The 24,784-nt window shown below is 38.2% G+C and overlaps 1 protein-coding gene across 1 annotated transcript in view; it reads left to right on the top strand.

Annotated features, from left to right (window-relative positions):
* Window positions 1–17,954: 17,954 nt before the first annotated feature.
* PRKCH (protein kinase C eta) overlaps window positions 17,955–24,784 on the top strand; it is a 122,758-nt gene continuing 115,928 nt past the window's right edge. Inside the window, exon 1 of the mRNA XM_072427561.1 lies at window positions 17,955–18,097. The gene's annotated coding sequence lies outside the window, so the exon portion shown is untranslated. The remainder of the gene's footprint in view (window positions 18,098–24,784) is intronic.

The raw sequence follows: 24,784 nt of genomic DNA on the forward strand, positions 1-24,784 counted from the left end.
ACATCTCTGCACAGCTAAAGGGAGGCTGAGGATGCTGCAAGCTGCTGGACAGATGATCTGCAGGCAGAGTGGTAACTAGATTATTGGTGTTAGTGGTAAATGACCTGAGAGGCACAGATTGTCCAGATTGGACCCAGATATATCTTATTTCTAGGCAATGAAATCAGTTGTGGACCACTGGTATACTGTACAATTGATCATGTATAGTAAACCTTGTCCTTCTATCCCAGGGGTGGGCAAACTTTTTCAGTCAGGGGCCACAATATAAAATTTGAAAGAGGGGCCAGGCCAATGGGAGAGTGGGTGGGGTTATTCCATCATGACCCCGCCCACTCTCCCATCGCAGATCTGAGCCTTTGATGGGAGAGTGGGCAGGTTGTGCAGGGACACAGCCTGTCCACTTCCACAAGCCAGGATACCAATGGGGAACGTGTTCCATGGCTGTGGCCGGTGCTCCCCCCCAGCAGGGTCCTTCTCCTGACCCTGCTCGGGGTGGCACAGGCCAGAGCCGCGGAACACCCAAAGGGCCAGAGGAACAACCGTATTGGGCCGTATATGGTCCCTTGGCCTTAGTTTGCCCATGCCTTTTTCTCTCCCAAGATATCTCTTCCCCTCACATTTGCTGCCAATTCCCGTCTGACTGATTGAATGAAATGAATTCTGGCAGTTGCTGCCAGAATTGTATATATGTATATATGACTTGTATTTTTGGCCTCAGACCTTGGATTATACATTTGCCTAATCTGCTTGAACTTTGACATTCTCTTCCTCAACCTTTTCTTGTTGTGAACCTGCTTCTGTCTTCCATTCTGTACCACATCTGCCCACACATTGCAAACCTCAACTTACCACCTGACCTATTGTTTGTTCTTCTGCCACCAGCATGTCGTCACCCTTGGCCCGTTACCCAAGCAGATTCTATCAGCACTTGTGCCCTGATGCCCCCCGCCTCTTTCACCAACCACAAAATCACTGGGGCAAGAGAGGATGACTTTATTATTTTGGTCATCAACCAGGTACATGATAGATAGAACTGAATTGTGTATAGAAGGCTCCAGTGTTGCCATAGGTAGAGGCAGACAGCATTTCCATGTTATGTACAATTGTAAAAAAATAATAGACTGCAGGTTCAAACTGCAAATGTAACATTTAATAAAAATAAATAACATAACTTTTGTGTGTACATTATATTACATTTTAAACAAAAGTAGAGTTTTCCCTTTAGGGGATACATACCACCACTTAAAACTATTTGTTTTACTTTTTTTTGCGTAATTGTCTAGTAAAAGCCTTAAAATCTTATTTATTACATACAGCAATTCTATCATAACCTAACAGATGATGATAATCATAATGTGTGAAAATAAAAAATAATTTTATTGCACACCTCTATGCGCTTTAAGTGGTATCATAAATTTAATAATATAGTAAAAATTACCCCAACATATTAAACATGTAGAATAATTGTTTTATCTGAATAAAAGGGCTTTAAGCACACAGAGCTCTGCCCCGGGGTATAAGGTTTCACTGTGGGACAAGTTCTATTATTTGTTTTATTGAAAGATTATGGCGATTATACATTTTATGTTACTAGGTGTTTTAAATCGGGCAAGCGAGGGACCTACAAGAAACAGGCTGCCAGAGAATTTTGCTGCAGGCTTTAAAGCCACCTAATTAATTTCCAAACAAAGCTTTCAGTGGTTCATTTACATTATGCATCATGTAAATCATGAGGAGACAAATGGGGTTAAATTGCTATTGCGGGTTTGTGGGACTGGTTTATGGGCAGTGTAAGTACGAGCTGTGCAAATCCCACACAGGCAGGGATGGACTGTTAGACCACACCGCTGTTCTGTCTGCAACATTCTGTTCATTTAAAGCCCCAGTTCACCTTTCCCACAGCTTCTACCTGTACAATAAGGACTATATGTTCTTCTGAATATATTTTAACCTCCCGAGCGGTAAGCCCGAGTTTAACTTGGGGTAAAATAAACCTGCTGAAAGCAGTAACTTCGAGCCACGCTTGAGGTAGCTAAAAAAAAATAAAGTCTTACCTGGTCCCATTGGAGTCCTCCAATGTCCTGCCATCCTCTAGCTGCGGCCTCTTCCTCGATCGGTCCCCCGGCGAGTGCGCTGACGTTCCCCAGGATTTCCCAGTGAGGTCGGTGCATACAGCTGTTGCTAGGGGCGTCAGAATATTCAAATTATTTTGTATTGCATTCAATACAAAATCACTATTATATGCATACGCTGGATTTATATGTCTAAAAGCGGTACATTGTCTTTCATGAACATTTATTTTACAGTGTAATATAGTAAGAGTATAATAAAGTTTGAAACACAAAATCATGGCAAAGTTTAATAATAAGTTCATAATTTTTAAATGTAATATTTGGACATGATTTTGTGTTTCAAACTTTTATTATACTCATGCTATTATATTATACTGTAAAATAAATGTTCATGAAAAACAATGTACCGCTTTTAGACATATAAATCCGGACAGAAATGAACTGCCCAGGAGGTTAAAGGTCAACTTCACAAAAGTAATATTTTAGGTATAGAGAAAATGTGGTGGGAAATCAATGTACAATACAAAGACAATAAACTGATAAACTCTTATACACAAATAAAACTTTAAAGATCTTTCCAGCTGCAGAGCAAGACAAGGAATGCCCCCTTCTCCTGCACATGGGAAAAGTAGAAGTCAGCAGCTTTCTTGACACCTCCATTAAAATCTTACTACAATATTAGATCTGAACTACACTGGAACTGCTAAATATGCAGATGAGTTACACATAAATTCTCCTATGTAACAAAAATATTTATTCCATGACCTCGTTTGTGGTTCACAAAATAAAAAACGTATTTAAGGTTGGCACCATTCTCCAGCTATTGTTTTTATAATTATTAAACAAGATTTATAAAGCACCAACATATTACGCTGCACTGTACATTAAATAGGGGTTGCAAATGACAGACAAATACAGACAGTGACACAGGAGAAGGAGAGGACCCTGTCCTGAAGAGCTTACAATCTAGGAGGTGGGGGAAGCTGCACACAATAGAAGGGGAGATATGTAGTGGTGGGAAGAAGTGACGATTTTAGAAGACAGAAGAAGATGGGTAAGCAAGAATGAAAAAATGGGTTTTGAATGCTTTTTTTTAAATGAGCAGAAAGTAGGAGCAAGCTGAATAGGGTGAGGAAGACCATTCCAGAGAGTCGGGGCAGCTCTAGAAAAGTCTTGTATGCGTGCGTGTGATGAGGTTATGAGTGAGGAAGTCATTAGTAGGTCATTGGAATAACGAAGAGTGTGAAGTGTTGAGAGGTTTGGGAGATGGGTTTTGAGTGCTCTTTTAAATGAGCAGAAAGTAGGAGCAAGCCGACTACAATAGACACCATTGTGTCCATTCTTCAGCCCATACTTTTAAATATAAATACATCTCTATGTGTATCCCCTAAACAGAGGTAGAAAGCCCTGCAAATTGATACCCACAATTGTTTGGCAATTCCAAATGTGAAGAATAAAACACTTTATTAAAGGAGAAATATTTTCAAATTTTTCATGTGCATAGGTTTTAGTCTACAGCATGGTCTAGAGCAGTGGTCGCCAACCTTTTTGGTTTTGGTGACCACCAAAACCACCGGCTTCTGACCACGCATGCACGGGGAGCTGGGTGTCAATCAAAGGGGGAAAAACCTCCCCTATAGTGAAGTCATCATAACGTAGCCCCGTCCACTCTCCCATCGTAGATCTAAGCCTGCAATGGGAGAGTGGGCAACTTATGTCCAGGGACACAGCCCGACCATCTTCCTGCACCTGGGACGTGTTCCGCGTGCACCGACCAGAGCCGTGGACCCCCAAAATTTTCTCGTGGACCACCGGCTGGCGACTGCTGGTCTAGAGTGTTGCCTTGCAGACAGGACTGGGTCTTCCTCTTTAATACATTTGTCCAATAAAACCAGAAATAATAATTTACTTATTTAGGGTTTCTTTCACATTCATAACACAAAATAAGTAAATATGTATAATGTACGGTCAGTGATCAAATGAATAAATCCTTGGTAAAAATCAAGAATCTTTTATCAATTAAACAAAATCAAGAATGATACCCTAACATGAAATACATCAGATCCTGTAAAGATGAAAGTATTTTGTTAATTAAAAATATTTAAATCCCCAAATTAATTACCCATAACATAATTAATTAGGACCATCCTATAGATCTGCTGTAGCTTGTCCCAACCCGTTACTTTTGTTTTGCCTGCGTGTAAATATAAAAACAAAAATCAGCTCCCCAAAAAAGGAATCTGCAACCTTTGGAATATTATCAATGCTTGCATTAATCACAGTTTTGAGAAAGTGGTAATGTATATACCAGTGATATTTTAACTTGTAAGTATGAGATTACACAAAAAAATGCTGGGTAAAAAAAAAGAGAAAAAAACAATAAAAAGCAGACTTTATGTTAGCTTTGGAAAATACTTATTTTTATGATAAATAGGCCAGCAATTAAATGTATGTATAGGCATGCACACCTTGCAATAATGTACATATATTTAGTTAACAGTTTATTTACATTTTTCTAAAAAGTGTCCTTTTAAATGTTAAAAAAAAAAAAAGTCAAAAAAAGCACCCACTCCTTTTTAATTGTCCCCAACGTGTTTGGATCTAATGTTACCTTTGGGTGCGTTAAAGGGATTAATGATCTCCCAACTAATTTTCAACTAATTATTCTGAACATGTTGTCAACACATACTAAGCAATGAGTTAATGTCTCATCCAGCGCTGTGGAGGTGTACAGAACAAGACCCTCCCCGGGAGAGATGACCTTCATGAACATAACAGCTGTTAGGGTTCATTAACTTAAACCATCATGAAACAAAAATCCTTTTAAGATCGTTTAACGTCTTTAAAAAGGAATGAGAGGGGGAAGAAAAGAAATCTATAAACTGGTAGCCTGACCAGCAGGGTATGGAGTAGCTTAGGGCACGATGGGTGGCGATGGATGATATATGAGAAACAGATGGAATTTCCAAGTTGATTGTGCTCTGCATTGCCTTTACTGCCAAATTACATAGGCAATGCGCCGTAATTAAAGAACAATAATTGTGCATGATGGCAGGAACTTTAAGACAAATAAAAGCCTGCATGTTTTGCAGCCGCACTGTAAAGAACATGAGACGTCTTAACGCAAATATCCAGGCGGAGCATCACGGGAGGACATCGGGAGCCAAAAGTGGTTAATGGTTTCAGAGGCCTCTGCTGTGAGAATATGCTAGCAGTCTGCTTCTTGCATTAGGTTGTGAATTGCAGAGTGTAAACTTCTCTACGGGATGCCAGAGAGAGGCCAGTGGATGTTACAGTAAAAAGGTCAGCAAGGTCAACAACTGCTAAAGGATATGGTCCTTAAAAAAGGAAATTTAGAACTTAGGATGGTTATGGGAATTATTAGTATTCTTGTTTTTTTTTTTGTTTTTTTTTTACATGTGTCCAGCAGATCTCAGCAGAGCTACAGGAAAACGCAAACAATCAACACATAAATTGGTATAGAAAAACAACTGAAATACATTATCTGGATGAAAAGTTAGAAATATGCAGAACATATGTTTGTATGTTAGAATAAAGCTGAAGTCTGAGATGATATAAAACGAACAGTTATGTGTTCCAATAAAACCTTTCTTTTTTTATCCAAGTATCTGATATTGTTTAGAAATGAGTTCCATATAATAGAACATGGAAGAAGGGGAAGAACTTTAAGCCAATCAAGCTCTGTTGCATGCACATGTGCAACCCACTTATCTAATATTCAAACTCTTCCCAGATACAGAAGCCGGGGGCAGATATTGACTGCCTTATTTACTTCTCTTTTTACCTCCTTTTCCAGAGCGTGACTCTGGGTTAATATTCAGTACCAAAAGCGGTAAACCCGAGCCACACTCGGGGTGGAATTTTAAATGAAATTGGAAAGCTTACCTGGTCCCCACGTGCCCGTGATGTCCTTCAGCGATGCATGTCTGGCATCTGCATCCCCGGTGCGTGAACGTTGGGCATGCAAGGCCAGGTGACGCAGATGCCAGACGGGCATAAGATGTGTGGACGTGCGGCTAGGGGTGGGACCACGCAGGAAATTTAATAAGTATTTTTAAATGTACGGCCTTGACATTAAATAATATTAATATAATCAGACCACCAGGGAGATTAACAGAACACCCTTTTAAAGCTATACATTAGTAATTCTAATAGTAGATATAAACAAGACAAGGCATATAGGTAAAGAAAGATTTATAGCTTTCTTATCTTGCCCTTATAAAAAAAACAAACAGCACACCCAAAAGGTATTGTAAAATGCAATAATCCCCAATGGTGCACATAGCCAAAGAAGTCAGCTTTGGAATTTCTCCAACACAGTAGGGAGCTAGGCCATCCTTCCAAGGCCCCAAGAAAATGTACACGCAAACATACGTGAACACATTGCAAAACAGAAACATGCTGTGGCTGTTAGGACAACTATGTTATGGATGAGTGAATATTGTTCTGCTGGTTATTTAGGGAAGTAAAGCCTTCCTTGGCTCCATTAGGCAAATATTGGGATTGTCCAGTTTGTTAGATCTGCATGCAAATACGATCAACATTTTAATAATAGAAGTTTTGTATTAATCTAATACAGTTTCCTTTTAGTCAATATTTTTGTTTCTTATTACAGTTCCTAAAACCTTATTGGGCTAACCATTGTATATTATTTGTAAATTCTAACAAAAGCACTGTAATTCTAGTTTACCACCCCTCACTTCTGAGTGCAATCCATAGTCAGGACTCTTCCACAGACTCCTGGGATTTACCTGGAATACCGCACAATCCCTTCTGCTCTTATGGGTGCTGGGACCAAATCAACTCTCGCAAAGGAGTTATTTCATCCTAAAAGGGCCAATCAAGATGTCCAAAGATGGTAATTCGTAAGAGAAGAATGGAGATGGAGGACCCAGCAAAAGAATCGGGACAGGAGAGTACTTTTCAGGTTTAGTTCTGCTTTAAAATTGACCTAAACTGTGAAATCATGAAAACTGTACTCCATTTAAATACAGATACTCCCCGATACGAACAGAGCTTCCCTGGTAGAGGGGAAGAAAAAATCTTTTGCTAAACACAACTGAGCTCTTTTGCAACATCTTTTGCAACATCCTATAACACTTTAATAACCAGGACAAACTCTGCAGTTGTTCCTTTTTGCATATCAAAACATAGATTGCTCTAGAAGTTTAATGAAGGTCTAGGCTCCATAAAGTTTTTTTCTTCTTTGCTTTGTTTGTGAATAACTCACAGTGACAATTTTATACAGTAACCAACATCACCCTGCTAATATTTTATTGGGACAAACATCTGTCCTAATTGCATTTATTAAAATAATTTACCTGTTCCGACTTACATACAAATTCAACTTAAGAACAAACCTACAGTCCCTATCTCGTATGTAACCCGAGGACTACATGAAATGCATATTGTCTAGTACAGCTTTTTTTATTTATTTTTTTAGCACATTCACTAAACTGAAAAAGTAAAGTGTCCCTTGCAGATTAAGAATTCACTTTGCTAAGTGAACCACCCAAATTTCTATAGTGGATCAAAAGCTCAGTTTTCAATATTGGCCTGCAATTATTAAATAATGATGTTTAGCTTGAACAATATAGGCTCCCACTAATTATTAATCATCTTTCCTGGGAATTATTATTATTTGACCTTGCACCTCATGTGCCCTTGAACCAGCACAGGGCTGCACCTGCATGACATCAGTTCAGTAACTTTACCTTCTTTTGTCTCATATCCTACAGCTAATATCATGTTACCCATTACTCTGACAACTGAAAGAATGTGGTTTTCCCAGGACAATACACACAAATGCAGAAGATTCTATTTATATAGAACACTTGGATCAATGGTGGGTAAGATGTTGGGTTGTAGATGCTTCTTCTGCTATCCGTGGCATTTGCGCCGGGATGAATTACAGAAGAGTGTGACATAAACATCCTATTGCAACACATACAAGTCATTGTTTTAATAGTTTATTAAATTTAATATCGCCCCATTTATAAAAGTGCCTAACCCAGCAGTTCTTCAGGAAACACAGGCATTTTAAATGGTGGTCCTCAAAGGGGCTCAAATGAAATCCCTTGTCTATTTCTCATGATAGGGTCCCTTTAACAAAGTCTTCACTTCTTTTTATTGTAATCCTGAATAATTTAAGTAGTATTTTAATCCTGAATATTTTTTATTAGTGTGTGATCAACAATCACAAACAGTAGATAGGGTGAAACTCAGACAGTGCGCACTTTTGGCCTGACAGGGAGGGAATAAAACTAAATAAAATAAAAAGAAAGTCAAAACTGCACTATATTGGCCATTCTATATGGCTATTCAGCTTATTGGCATTACTGACTGCTTGCTTATCCTAAAATGATCAACAACCTTTATTAAAGAAATGTTGCCTACAATACCTATTTTGCAGGATGGATTAGACCAGGACAGCTGGAACCTGGTTTGTATAAGCAATACAGCAATGTCTCTTTAGATTAGTGATCGACAACCTTTTTGGACCCACGGACCACTAAAATTATTAGCTTTGGACCGCGCATGTGCAGGGAGCCGGGTGTCACTCGGAGGAGAAGAAACTTCCCCCATAGTGAGGTCATGATTCCAGAACCCTTCCATCGCAGGGCTGAGCCTGGACACAAACTGCCCTCTGCCCTGAGCCTGTGATCCGTACGGGGTACATGGTCTGCGTCTCTGACCGGTGTGCCCCCCCAGGTGGGGTTCTTATCCTGACCCCTCTCGGGGAGCGCACCAGCCAGAACCACAGATCAACAACATTTTCTTAGGACTGCTGCTTTAGATTGTTCAAGTAGCAACATGTGTATGCAGTAAATCGTAGCACCCTGATTTTGGCTTTGCCAACCTTGATGCTACTGATAATGGTGACATTGTCCATAAATAGCAATAAATTGATAAATAGCTAAGGGTTTGGTTGACAGTTTTACCCTCCCCCAGCAAATCAAGAAGTCTCATTTATTTTCCAACATCATCTAATTTACAGACCAACTGTGGCTAATATTTTCTGACAGGGAGAGAATACAGCTAAACAGCACCAAACATAGCCAACCTTCTAAGGAAAATCTGCACAGTTCTAACACATATACAACATTATTATTATGTGTATTATCATCATCATGCATTTATATTGTGGCATTTATAATGTTATGTCCCTAATGTGTAATAATAATAATAATAATAATAATAATAATAACTGCTCTTAAAAAGCGCTCACTTATGTTATTCACATAATCTAAGGCCAATTTTGAAGATAAGCTAATCATTCTATCAGTGATATTTGGATGTAGGAGGAAACCATGCTACACAATGAGGACATACAAACTTTATGAAGTTGGTGTCCTGGCCAAGAGTCACACCAGGTACCCCAGGGCTGCAAGGATTTAGATTCTTACAAATGCCCAGTACTGACCAGTTCTCTTTAATGAAAAAAGTTATAAAGTGGCCAATACAACTTAATATTATATATTATATTTTATATAATTGTGGGGAATAGAACACAAGGCCAGTATTTTGGCTTTCGGCACATATGGAGCACACGGCTGAACTCCCAGGAGCATGCAACCAGCGTGTGACTGTACATTGCCATATCACTCCTTGCTGTGAATTGTTCCCAGAACAACATTTTCAATGATAAGAACACAACAAACTTTTGTTCTGTTTTATATCTGTTATTAGTATTTCCTTCGCTTTGCCTCTGACAACGCCAGCACCGCATTTCCTCCTCGGGGACTTTCATACTTTTTCATATGTTGTGAGATAAATCATTTTTGGTGGGGATTTTTTTCATAGCGTGGAATGAGCGGCTCAAGTTTCAGATGGTGTAGGTTTAACTAAACAGAGACACGTTAAATTGCTTCATAAAATTACAACATGTTCTCTCTGAGGTTCGATTCTAATATTTATTAGCCAGACCAGAGCTTTAGCCACCGCTGGGGCCCAAACCATCTGGGCATTTACCATGGGCTAAGGGTTCCATCTAGTGGGGGCCTCTTGTAATTGCTGCAGTATAATTTACCATTAACAATATATATAATATAAAAAAAATGTTTGTAAAAGTGAGGGTCATTTGGTCCAAAGTGCAGTGTTTTTTTTTTTTTAAAGTACTAGCATTTTTTTCTCTACATTTATAAACGTGGAGATCAGCTACGCTACAAATCAGCTTGAATACCACATTTACAAATATTATTATTACACAGTATTTATATAGCGCACAATCCAATGTCCCTACCACAGTCATATGTCATTAATAAAATCTAAGGACAATTTTGGGGGGAAGCCAATTAACTTACCTGCATGTTTTTGGAATGTGGGAGGAATCCCACACAATCATCGGGAGAACCTGCAAACTCCATGCAGATAGTATCGTGGCTCAACAAACAAGGGTACTATGAAGAGCAGAATTTTTGTTGCTGAGCGAATTGTAAATGATAAAAACAAAATAGGCAGGTTGATTGTATTAGAAAGGACAGGCTATGTCTTCTCTGTAATAAAGTAACCTTACCTGCCTGATCATATTTCTTAAAATTACACCCAGCTATACTCTCTGGCAGGGGAATCTTCACCTAGTTTTATTCGGTGTTCCCAATCTTTGGCTATCTGGATTGGCCAGAAGGATGTATCCCCCATACATGCACACAGGAGTTCATTCACTTCTGTCAATCTGGGGCTAAGTACACTAAACTGTGCAAGCTCAATAGATGTAGAAAACAAGGTTGCAAACAAATCAATTTATTTTATTGCAGAAGGGACATTATCTGTCCCTTTTGCAATAAAGAACCTGTCTGCTTACATATTTTTCTAATATAATTATAGTTCTGATTCAGAAAAGTTGAGGTAAGAGACGCCAATTCCTTCTGAGGACACCAAGGTGGGGCATCAATATTCCTACCCATGGATGGGGCCATATTCTCTTACAGGCAAAGAATAGGGCTTGGTTTTCTTCCCCTTGTGAAACCAAGAATTGGGCTTTATTCTTCATAATTAGAAGAATTAAAGATGGATTTAGGAAGAGAGAAAAATCCCTTTTCAACAACTATCTCCAGAATATGTGTAAACGTTTCTCCCTCTTTCTTCAATGGTGACTACCCAACATTTAGGAATTTTGCTCACTTTTAGACCTAGCTATAATATGAAAAACAGAGAGAGACAATATGATTGGCAGGGGGTATAAACAGCTAAAATATTCTTTCCCATTGTATATAAAATTTAAAAAAGTTTGGATTTTATATACACTTTAAATGTATACACTTTAAATGTTGCTAAATCACCAAAAGCTAATATGAATGTAAATTTTAACCAGCTTGAGTACCAGCTCTTTCGTCTGTACTATAAATGACAAGTTTCATTTTTTACATTATTATATTTTTAAAGAATAATTAAATAGAATAAAACTGACAGGTACAGAACTGAAGTTCCATATTTCTATTGGGAATTTGTAATATCAGAGCTCCCTCTTGTGGTACAATCTTCCTCCTGCATGCTTTATGGTTCACACAAGAATATTCTAGAAAGTTTATCAGTTGGGGCAGGGGTGTAAAACTCAAATACACAGTGGGCCAAAATTAAAAATCTGGAAAAAGTCATGGGCCAACCTTGATATTTATTGAAAACATATCTACAATTGTGGAAGGTCACTAATGAATGTCAACAGAGTGGATGTTCGTGGGTCCTGATTGATGCGCTAACACAGCATTTTTGGATTTGTCATATTAGCAGTGCACGCACTGTCTACTAGCGGTCCATATCCAGTAGACATTTGGTATTTTCTCGCGTGCCAAATATAATTACATTGTGGGCCAGATTTGGCCTATGGGCCTGAGTTTGACACTTTACTGCTTCAATGGCTAATACAACACACTCTGTTTTGTACACTCCAATAATGCAACGGTTTTAAATTATTATTTTTCATTCTTTTGTATAGATTGGAAGGTGTACAATATTCATAACAAGATTATAATATATATAGGTTCAACAAAGCTACCAAATGTTCATAAATAGGCAAAGAAAAATAAAATGAGCCCCATATTCATTGCAGCATGCAACGTACAGTCTTTTGTTCAGTCTTTAAAGGATGTAGTAGATGAATTAGACCCAAACAAGTAGCCACCTTCAAAAGTTTCTGGACAAAAAAAAAAAAAAAAAGAGGGAACGCACAGATGCAATCTGAACTACAGCAATGTCCCCTGATTCTTATAGCCGAGACTGCTAATAGTGAATTAGCTGCACTATAAAATATGGGAAACAATTTATTATTATACTGTATTTATAAAGCACCAACATATTACGCAGCGCAGTACATTAAATAGAAGCAGCAAATGACAATAAGTTAAGCCCTGTCATTTATCATAAAAGCAATCCTTGACTAAGTTGAATACAATGTTGTCAGTGATGATTAAAGACCCCTAGACTAACTTTTTAATCAATTTAAAAAACAAAAAATGGCCCTTACTTACACACCACCTGGTATATGCATTGTGGTGTTCATACCGTTCACAATTACTGGCAATGCAACACGCTACACATTTAATGGATGAGGTATGATAACGCTCAAGAAGCAGCAGAACATACAAAATACACTCTGTTATGCTTAAATAATAATTCCAAACAACAACAAAAAATAGTTTAAATATATTCCTCTATAACCACATAGGATAAAATTCCACTTTATGTGCACCAAATGCCTTTGGATGGAGATATTACCTTGTAAAAAGAATGGTGACGTTTAATAGTCTACACACTGCCATTGTAGAGAGCTGTGTGAGGGACACCCCAGGTCCACATGTTTCTCAACCAGGGTTCTGTGGAGCCCTAGGATTCCTCCAGAGGTTGCTAGAGGTTCATTGAGCACTTAATTTGCACTTCTCAAGTGAGTTTACTTAAAACCAATGATCTTGTTGGCTATTTGTAAGGGCGACGTTCTTCCCACTGGCCACCAATGTGAGCTGTGGATAAAAATTAGAGCAGGGGGTTCTCTGATGACCTAAAAGTTATTTCAAGGGATCCTTCATAATAAAATAAAGGGTCAGGAAAGGCTGATTCTACAGAAAACTACAGGGGGCAGATACAAGACCAGTCATCCTGCACCAAAAGAGAGCAGCAAGAATGCCTGGTCTATAGAACAGGAAGTTATTTCATACTGGATTACTGGACAGATCTAGAAATACACAAATAATGCCTATATTCAAGAAAGAATTTGCATGCCTCCTCTTTATACATCTGTGTAAGCCTTTTCTCATTTGTGATAATAATGCAAAAATTAGAACATTGCACAGTTGGCATGAGCAGGTCTCCCTAATGGTTGTAGAACTTTTCCCCTATACCAGGGGTCAGCAACCTTTACTATCAAAAGAGCCATTTTGCCTCCTCTTCCACTAAAGAAAAATAGTCTGGAGCCGCAAAACATAACACAGTTTATAAACTTTTAAAAGTTTTAATATTTTTTTAATTTTACCTGTTACAGCAAGTGTGCATGTGTAGGCCTACTTTGAAATAAATTAAACACTGAACTATGCCCCTAGAAGCCTCCAGCTTCTAACGTATCATCCTGTTACATTAGAAGCTGGAGGCTTCTAACGTAACAGGGTAGATTTTTTTGATGGGCAGAATTCTTTATGTTCTGACGATGCCTTAGCGATGAAATTTTAAGGGGTGTTAGCCACAGGTGTCCCTCATTTGCAGCTTTAATTTTGTTCACCTGTACCCCCCAATCTTGAGTAATTGGGGTTCAGGTGCTAGAAGCCTCCAGCAATGTGTAACAGGGTAGATTATTTTGATGGGCAGAGTTCTTTATTTTCTGACGATGCCTTAGCGATTCAATTGTAGGTGGTGTTAGCCATAAGTGTCCCCCACTTGCACCTCTATTTTGGTCACCTGTACCGCCTCCCCCCCGTTCCAGGGAAATTGGGGTTCAGATGCTAGATGCTTCCAGCAATGTGTAACAGGGTAGATTTTTTTGATAGGCAGAGTTTTTATGAATTTTTAGGAGGTGTTAGCCACAGGTGTCCCCCACTTGCACCTCTAATTTTGTTCACCTGTACCCCCTTCCTGTTCCAGAGAAATTGGGGTTCAGGTGCCTCCAGCAATGTGTAACGGTAGATTTTTTTGATGGGCAGAGTTCTTTATGTTCTGATGATAGCCTAACAATTAAATTTTAGGGGGTGTTAGTAACAGGTGTCCCCCACTTGCATCTACATTTTTGGTTTTGTACATCTTCCCATTCCAGAGGAATTGGGGTTCAAAGGAGGGGGATGTCATTGTACACACCCATTTGTACACGCCCCGTGGTAGATTTCACTGGTAGATTTTTTTCATTAGAACACCGGATAGGGAATCCCCCTCCTCCGCAGTGTCTTGGGAGGAAGGGGATCCCCCATCAGAGATCTCCCCGCGGCAGCCGAAGGGAGCCACAACAAGGAGGCTGAAGAGCCGCAGGTTGCAGACCCCTGCCCTATACAGGTAGTCCCTGGGTTAAGGACATCCGACATACAGACAACTCCTAGATAAGAACAAACTGGTATTTTGCTAAACACAGCTGAGCTCTATCTGCATCCTCTTGTAAATTTTTAATGACCAAGACAAACTCTGCAATTGTTTCTTTTTGCATATCAAAGCACAGCTTGCTCCAAAAGGTAATGAACGTCTAGGTGTCATAAAGCTTTTTTTTTGGCTTTGTTTGTGAATAACTCATAGTGAGGATTTTATATGGTAACTGACACCACGCTGCCTAATAATATGTTGAGACAAACATCTGTCCTAATTGCATTTATTAAAATAATATACCTGTTCCCACTTACATACAAATTCAACTTAAGAACAAACCTACAGTCCCTATTTTGTATGTAACCCGGGGACTATCTGTATTAGAAACGTAAGAATCAAATGATCCAGGGTTGTGAGTTCGGGGAACATGCTCACAGTGACAACACTGTTCTTCTATGGAAACAGAACAGAATGCGTGTAGTCACCCTAACACAGCAAATGTATAACAACTGGATCATCAAATGAAAAAGAAAACAAATGCAACTGGTAAACTACAATGACATTTCTTATTCTTGCATTAGATCCACTTTATCCCTAATAGCAGTTTGTTTTCTGTGCAGCCTGGAACACATTACTATTTGTATAAATGAACATTTGTGATTGGCATTGGTGACTTTCACCTAAAGAAATGTTCTTCTAGGTTAACTAGCGATTTAATGTATTTTTTGATGGCACAAATAATTTGCGGTTTATAATTTCCCTTTAATGGAATAAGCGCATTTCCAGCTGAGTGTAATGAAAGGCTTGAAATATTACCTTTCACAAATATAAACTATCCGGCTTTAGAAGCGCTGTGCTGCAGGGATTTGTAAGATGATCGGCCAAGAATCACAATGGAAACAAACATGTTGTTTCTCAGACAGAACCAACACATGAATCCACTTCTGTATTTATACTGGGCGGCCCAGATTCTGATCTGAGCGGTGCTTGAAGATGCATTTTTAATATAAGCAATCTGAACATTTTTTTAATAAGTAGTACAAGTCAGCAGATGATAAATCAAATTTAAACAAGCATGGTGACCTAGTTCTTAAATAAACAGATCAGTTGTCTCTTATTCCCCTTTCATTTTGTGCAAAGGTCCAGACAAAGACACAAAGTGCCTGGGGACCCTCTAAGGAGAAATCTAAAGGATTGCACTGCTGCTAGGGGATATGTAGTCCTGATTTAATAAACTGTGCAAAGTGCAGAAATCAATATCAATCAGTGGGAAGGCACTTTACTAATTTTACACTAGTGCTTGATGCATTGTGATTGGTTGTTGTTGGTAATTTTTTTTCATATAATTTGTATAGCAATTAGTTCAAAGTGGTTGTTTTATCATTCTGAGTACTTTAAGAATATAATATTTAAAAAAAAATGTATTACATTTTTAAAGTTAAGAAATGGTATCAAATACATGAAAGGTAATATGCAGACATGTGCAAATGCACAGCTTGGTTTCAAATTAGATGCGATTCCTAATACATCCACTAGGCGGAGCACTGTTCATTTTGCATTACAAGAAAACCTACCGGTACTATCATTTGTTGCAAATAAAATACGACACCTAGTGGACAAGCTGAAAATGACTGGACTGCCTTAATCCAAATCACAGCAATATGTGCAACACACAGAAAAGTTGAAGAGGCATGGTAATACATTGGTAAGGTGCTTATGGAATGCCATTATAGAAAAATAGTAACACAGTGCTCAAATATATACATTGCAATATTGTAGGTGTACATACCCATGTAGACACCCAGTGGGATCACTGAAAATTAAATTTCAGGCCCTATTGTCTAGAATTGTCATAAAGGCAAAGTCATTTGCCAACAGGTTTAATCTCACTACACTTTTCATTTCAGATCCTAATAAAACAATAACACCTTCTGCCACCAAGTGACTATTCTCAAGTGCACAGCTGTCACGATAGGAAATGCACTCTGCATAAATTATTATTACCAGCTTTTATAGCGCCAACATATTAAAACAGAGCTGTACTTTAAATAGGGGTTACAAATGACAGACAGATAAAGAGTGACACAGGAGCAGGAGAGGACCCTGCCCAGAAGAGCTTACAATCTAGGAGGTAAATGAAAATGATGAAGGAATCTAGAGTGAATTGACAGGGGAATCATTTATAAACATAGCTCTTTGTAAAGCACAACTTCTGCTGTCTGCTAGAGACAAACCATAGATGTGCAGATCCTGGCTCTTGAGTATTGGCATTGGAGAACTTTGATCTATAATATTCCTTTCCCTCCCAGGGCTGGCTTTAGATTAGGAAAAATTAAGCATTCTGCAGAACTGAGTTCAGCAATGGCAGCTCACAATCTCTCAGTGATAGGTTCTCTTTACAGATCATATAGGAATAAGGGGCAGAGGAGCTGGACCAGCAAACACATTGAGCAATCAGACACTCCTGGAAAGGAGAAGGTTATATGAACAATGATGGCAATGGCTTGCTAGGGAATTGACTTTCCCTGAAATGGTCATTGGCTTTCCCCCAAAATTTAACTTGGTAATGACATATGACTATGGTAAGGACATTAGATTGTGAGCTCCTCTGAGAGACAGCTAGTGACATGACTATAGACTTGTACAGCGCTGCGTTATATGATGGCGCTATATAAATACTGTGTAATAATAACCTAAATCAACATGTTTTTTTATTCATGGTTCTGAACTGGCCTGCAGCCTTTTGATGAGAAGATGTTTTATAGTCTAATACTAGCGGTTACATAAAACAAATATACGTTAGCATGACTCCATTGTGCTAAGAATAGCATATGAACCATGGAACACAGTGGACTGCAATGAAGGTGTACGATCAGCATCATTCAGAGTATAGTAATGGATATTAGACCAAAATAAATTATATTCTGGACCCATTCAGCAGGTAATGTGTTTTATATTGGGATAAAATCCCAAAAATGTTCATATATCAGATTCTCAGTTGTGCAGCAAAATGCTAAGACAGAGAAATTCCAAAGGGGTTAATGTACCAAAGGGAATGAAAGCTTGCAGGGATCACCACCTGAAATCACTTTAAACACTTATCTTTGTGCAGGTTTTAAGTGTAACTGTAGTAGATATAGTAAGACCATTTCCCTTCTGCTTACATCTTTACATTGCATGGATTTCAGAAATTAATAAATTCTTACCTTTGTCTGTTCCAAAGAATTTGCTGTCTCACTAAATCCTCACTCTGATTTCTGGGTGGGGTCTGCAGTCATTATAGACACCTGGCCAATTCTATGTAGAACCCTTTAGTAGACATGGGCCTTACAGAGTATCTTGCCCTAAATATTCCCATTGCAGGGGATGGCTGAGAAGAGCCAATCACACATGATGAATATGAGATTCCAGGATATACAGATCACCTCCAGCATGTCATACTGCAAGGACCTTACATTTGGAGCTTTAGACACTTTTATAAAATAACAGCAGCCACACATAAAAATGGACAGGTAATTTTTGTATTAAATGTAGCAGTCATAATTGTTAAATTAACTTTTTATTTTTTTTAAAACATAGATGAATAATGACATGGATAAGTGACCATTTAAATCTTTGCTTGGTATAAGCAGAATGATTTTAGTGAACTTGGTTTTGCAGGAAAAGCAAATTTGTTAATTTGCTTGGTTAACCTTGTTCCTAAATTTGGGGATGTTTTGGGTTGTACTTATTTTTTCTTTTATTAAGCCTGGCTTCACACATACATGTCTTAATGTGCATTACCATGACATCTTTATTTTGCCTTGGTAAAAATGATTTGTGTAGTGCATTGGTGTCGCTTTAACCTAAAATGGGACAATGCAGCACATTGGACCACACAGGTGTGAAGTATGTCTTCTTCTGTATTTGTAATTATTTTGCCTTTATCTTGTATTTTTGTTAGTGTAATTTTATTATGTTTTTTTCTGCAATAATTGGTCCAGCATAAGTCCCATGAGCTTCAGTAACCCCATTAAAGCCATTTAAACCTGTGAACCTGTAATCTTAAAACCACTTAGATTGCTTCTTTTTTCCAGAAATCTCAGTGTTTTGTTTGACATCTGATTGGTAGATATATTTTACCAATCCCTCTTTTCTAAAATATTAAAATGTATTTAAGGCTACTTTTTGAGAAACAAGAAAGTAATAGAGTCCCTGCCATTCAGTCTCCATATAGGTCTTTGTGGCTAATGTCTTTGGTAAAGAGTTAAATGAGAATAGTTATACTTTTGGACTGAAATAGAAACTTGTGAAAGTAGATCTTCTAATGAGTAAACAATTAAATGAGTAAATAAGTATAAGAAAGGAAATCTTTTTCTGTGTCTCTGGGGCAGGAAGTGAAAGAAAAATCAGCTAGGATATAAACCATAACTAAAAATATCATTAATGAAATGACAAGGATCCAAGCCAATCCCTTCTTCATTATCTATTTACATTCACTTGAATTCTTCCTGAATCTTTACTTATCCGTCTTATAATTGTACATATGTTTAAAAAAAAAGTGCCAAGTGATAAAAGTGAGTCATCGGAAAGCTTCAACCTACAGCAAATCTATGAAAAGCTGATGAATGAATTCGGAAACAACATCATCTGTGTGTTTAATTATAGCTGAAACCTTTTTCATTCACACATTGCTGAAGGAAAAAAAAAAAATATATATATATAAATATATACATATGAGATATGGACTGTAGGTTTGTTCTTAAGTTGAATTTGTATGTAAGTCGGAACAGGTACATTATTTTAATAAATGCAATTAGGACAGATGTTTGTCTCAACATATTATTAGACAGCATGGTGTCAGTTACTGGATAAAGACCTCACTGTGAGTTAATCACAAACAGACAAAAAAAAAAAAAACTTTATAGAGCCTAGACATTCATTAAGTTCTGGAGCGAGCTGTGCTTTGATATGCAAAAAGAAACAACTGCAGAGTATGTCATGGTCATTAAAGGGTTACAAGATGTTGCTCAACTGTGTTTAGCAAAAGATTTCTTCTGCAAGTCATCCAAACCACCCCCCTTGCCCCTATCAAGCTTTCGTCCTTCACACAAGGGAGCAGGGAAGCCCGTTTGTATCTAGGAGTTGTCCGGATGTCATAGGTCGGGGACTACCTGTATGTTTTATTTATTTATATATATATATATATATATAAGTTTAAGGTCCGCTTTACAAAAATACATTGTGGTAGTGTGTGCTTTACCAAAATTCATGGCACAATTCACCTTGTATGGCACCCTACGTCTGTTTTAGATGAGATTACTTTGCTTTCAGTGCAATTCACAGGAGCTAGAATATAAAAATATCTTGTAAGAGCAAAATGTATTTTCTGTACTTGCTGAAAATGTTTTTGGTATAAAGAAGGGAATGCAGCTATCACATCTAGGAACTGGTTAGCTTTAATAAATATTGTTTTTGTTTAACGTTTAGGTAGGCATTGCTCTGTCTCATCCTAAATAACAAGTATGTGAAATGCATACACCACCTAAGAAAAATAAATCCCCCAACCTGTGAGGGCACTGTCCCGATTTGGGGGTGCCTGTTGGCGACAGTTATATGATCTGAGGTTGGTTCAGTTGGTCTGGTCTAGGTTCTGTAACATTATGTGCCTGACAAATGAGGTCAGCTGACCATCTGAATAAAATGAATGTCAGGTTTTTCAAAAGATTTTTTCCTCCCTGATGGCACAGTCATATTCCAAAACTACAATGCCAGGATTCATCGAGCTCAATCCGGAAAGAGTGGTTCAGGGAGCATGAGTTATCATATTCACATATGAATTGTCCAGACCAGGGATGTCCAAACTTTTTGCAAAAAGGGCCAGATTTGGTGCGGTGAAAATGTGTACGGGCTGACCACTTACCAGGGTGATGTGAGGGATTTCCTGTGGACAGAGTCGGATGTCGGTGCAAGCTCCGTGCAGAGCACGTTCTTGAAATCAGTAGGGGTGGTCCATGCAGATCCCGCACAGCACACGCCTACTGTAATGATGTAGCACACATGAGGACTCCCGTATTGCCGATTATGCCAGCCGAGTAGCGGGCCGATAATTGTAAGGTGGTTGATCAACTCTAATGAAACACAAAATAGCTTTTTTGTAGTCAACAGTGCTGGCAGGCCTCATATTATTGATTTTATGAAAGAAGCTGCAGTCCGGTGGAAATCTGAACACGGGCCGCAATTGGCCCCTGGGCCGGACTTTGGACATGCCTGTTATAGACCTTAACATCATAGAGAATCTATTAGGATGAGCTGGAGAAGACTTTACACAGCAGTTTAACTTTCCCATCTTCAATACAAGATCTTTTGATATAGAGTATATTTGTTTTTCATGTTATGTATTCAAATACCATACATTGCCTCTGGAATACTATTTACTAGTACTAATTAGCAATGTCTTATACTTGAGGATGTATTTGTGACAATGTTTTAAATGTATATATTATATATTTTTTCTAAATCACCAATAGACAATAAAACTCTCTCTACAACTAAACCCCTGAGGAAGCCAGATTTTGGTGAAACGTGTCGTATCCCATTTATGTAAATACTAACAGGACCAGGGATAGAAATACAACAACTAATTGTACACTGTAATTATGTTTAAATCAACTATGTATAAATACATAATTATTGGCACTGAATGTCTGAGCCTCAAACCCTGTTCTTTCCACTTCGCCATTTCTTAATACAAGATCTTGGTAAAAAATAATTTCAGCTCTGGTTAGAAATAAATGTTGTGACGTTGCATGAACCACATCGATACCATGGAGAATGTGTGGTGTAATCAAAGCTAAAGGCATTCCAATGAAATAATAAAGTGTTCATTTTTTGGCTGGGCTGTGTATAACTTTAGTAATGACTTTTGTTATAAGTGGAGTTTACCTTTGAAATGACACTCATTCGGTCCACATGCATGTGCACACATTAAGAAGAACAGAAAGAACGGGAATAGAGAGAACGATTTCTCATAATGACAGACATTAGCCAAAAATAGGACTGAACAATCAGATGAACATCAACATTTCATCAATCTCGAGAGAAAATGTATTGACCTGACAAAGCCCAGTTATGACTTTCACAAAACTCCTCAAAACTTTGGCAGCTCATCCACTGGAAATTTATAAAGGTGTAATTCCAGTGAAAATATTCTGGGCTGGTATTATCATGGCATTTCAAATAATTACAGTAGAATAAAATATAATTGAATCATTTTATGGAGAAGTAAGGGATGGGGTAGTAAAGCCATAGATCAGAGTGCTTGGATTACGTCTTAACTATGTAAAGCCTTTGTAATATGAGCATATGGCTCCGGTACACCTATCACATACAGGGCAGGAGAGGCAATATACAAGAACTACATACACATACCAATGGCAGGTATTGGAACCAATTTAAAAAGTATAATACATGGGGATCTTTTAAGTAATGTTTGGTGAATAATCATTTTAATCAATATTTTTGTTTTACCTAAAGTCCCATCCCCATGTTATCTGCTTCATGTCTATGCTATTTAAAATGAACAGCTTGATTTGCGGTTGTTATTAATGAGCCAGGCATGCAACCAATATCCTAAATTTATGTGACCTGTCACAGAAGTAATTGCAAGTCTTACTAACTAGATTCCAGCTTTGATCACTATAAAGACAGATCATAGTGATTATTTTTTGCAGGGCAAAGGAATATTTATCATGTTATAATAGGAATACACTATGCAATATCCTCTGAATGGCAGATGTAATAAGTAATACAATCAATATATAAATCAATCATTTCTGATCAACTACATTAAATTGATGTACTATTCAGTTGTTCAATAACTGATCTTTTAAAGAACAAAGGAAATGCCTGATCAATTTTTTTAGTTGCCATTCTACCCACATATCAATTAAAGGGGATCAATAAAAAGTCCTTTTTTTATTGATGTAATGTTTTGGTCTAATTGATCATCTAATCAATTGAAAATACAGACAGTTTAAAATGCTCCCTCAGTTCTTTTCACTATCTGCAGCAGGTACCTGCTCACATTGGGACTGATTTAATAAGGTAGACTGTCACAGGCAAACCTGGGTGTTCCAGGAAACTTGATATGGATTTGGTCTAAGATTCAAAACATTTGCCAATTACAAATGATGTTAGGAAATCTATTCCATTTGTGCCCAATGGTTCCTTCTGCTGGCTTTTAAGCTACGTACAAACTTCCAATTTTTATCGTTGGTAAACGAACGACGAACGATCCTGCACGATATCTGCGAACGATCGTATGGCACCGATCCTGTACCTACAGATAACGACACGATCGTTCAAAGATATTGTACACACGATAGATGCGATCGTTTGAACGATACAGGAAGTGACGTGCACCACAGGAAGTGAGTGGTTCGTTCACCGCGCATGCTCAGACCATGGACGATCACTGAACTACCGTACACACGATAGATGGTCAACGATCGCCGTCCAATCCGATCCGCCGGTCCGGTCGTTCATTTCCAACTACTATCCTCGTTCGTCGGCGGCGTCGGTTACTTTTTTTACGAACGATTTTTGGCCAATCGGTCGTTTGTCGTTCATTTCCAACGATAAAAATTGGAAGTGTGTACGCAGCTTTATGTCCTTACAATGTACAGAGCCACACTTCACAAAAAAAGTAAAAAGTTTGAATGTTATTTTTACAACAAATGACAATGTAGAAATATTGTTATACTGCATCTATTAGTAATATCTGAACCACACTGATACAGATAAAGAAACCATTGACAGTAGTGATGGGTGAATCTCCCAAGTTTTGGGGGCAGCATGGTGGCTCAGAAGGTAGCACTCCGGCCTTTGCAGCTCTGGGTCCCAGGTTTGAATCTCAACCGGGACACTATGTTTGTGTGTGTGTTTCCTCCGGGTACTCTGGTTTTCTCCCACATCCCAAAAACATGCAGTTACGGTAATTGGTTTCTCCACAAAATTGACCTTAGACTGTATAATGACATATGACTGAGGTAGGGACATTAGATTGTGAGCTCCTTTGAGGGACAGCTAGTGACATGACTATGGACTTTATACTGCGCTGAGTAAAATGATGGCGCTATATAAATACTGTGTAATACTAATAATACTCATTTCTGAAAAATTCAATTTATTATATGATCTGCCAACCAGCACTCCATTAGAATGCCCAACTCTCTCCTCTACAATCTATTATGAATAGTGCAGCCAGACTCATCCATCCTTCCCACCGCTCCTCTTCTGGTGCATCTCTTGGTAGTTCTCTTCATTGGCTTCCATTTTCACCTTGAATTAAATTCAAGCTCCTATGCTTTGCCTTCAACAGTTCTTGTCCCACTTACCTTTCTGACCAGGTAAAACCTCTTAACCACATCACACGCATGGCTCTGAGACTTTTGTAGAGCTGCCCCGACTCTCTGGAATGGTCTTCCTCATCGTATTCAGCTTGCTCCTATTTTCTGCTCCTTTTAAAAGAGCCCTCAAAAATCATCTTTTCAAACTTGCCTACCCATCTTCTTCTGTCTCCTAAACCCTCATTACTTCCCACTATTCCATATCTCCCCTCCTATTGTGTGCTTCCCCACCTCCTTGATTGTAAGCTCTTCGGGGCAGGGTCCTCTCTTCCTCCTTTGTCACTGTCTGTATCTCTCTCTCATTTGCAACTTCTATTTAATGTACAGCGCTCCGTAATATGTTAGCACTATATAAATACTGTTTAATAATAATGCTGCCTGTTATGTACTTTACCAAAGAGCCAATGTTTAAGTGCCAACTGCTTTGAAGTTTGTGACAAAAAAAAAAAAACAGATGGTGGAACTTTAGGCAAACTCACCAAGGGGTGAAGCTTAACTGATCCTATGCACAACCTGAAACCTCAGCTGTAAAATAGAAAAAATGAAAGATATCCTCAGCTGAACCTGTGGGCTTTTCTGAAGATTTATAGGTCAATCTAGTACAGATTTAGCTCATGGAGTGTTCAAAAAAAAAAAAAAAAAGAGATTTTTGTTTTCTTTTTGTAGTCCCTGTAGTTGGGTAAACATGTCATTTTAATTGAATTTTTATAGTGACAGTTTTGTTTATTATAATATATTCAGCTTTATATAGGCAAATCTGTCATGTGAAGCAAGGTGATGGTGCTCCAGAGTAACTAAAACATTGCATAC

Source organism: Pyxicephalus adspersus, chromosome 12 (genome assembly GCF_032062135.1).
Source record: "Pyxicephalus adspersus chromosome 12, UCB_Pads_2.0, whole genome shotgun sequence".
NCBI lineage: Eukaryota > Metazoa > Chordata > Amphibia > Anura > Pyxicephalidae > Pyxicephalus > Pyxicephalus adspersus.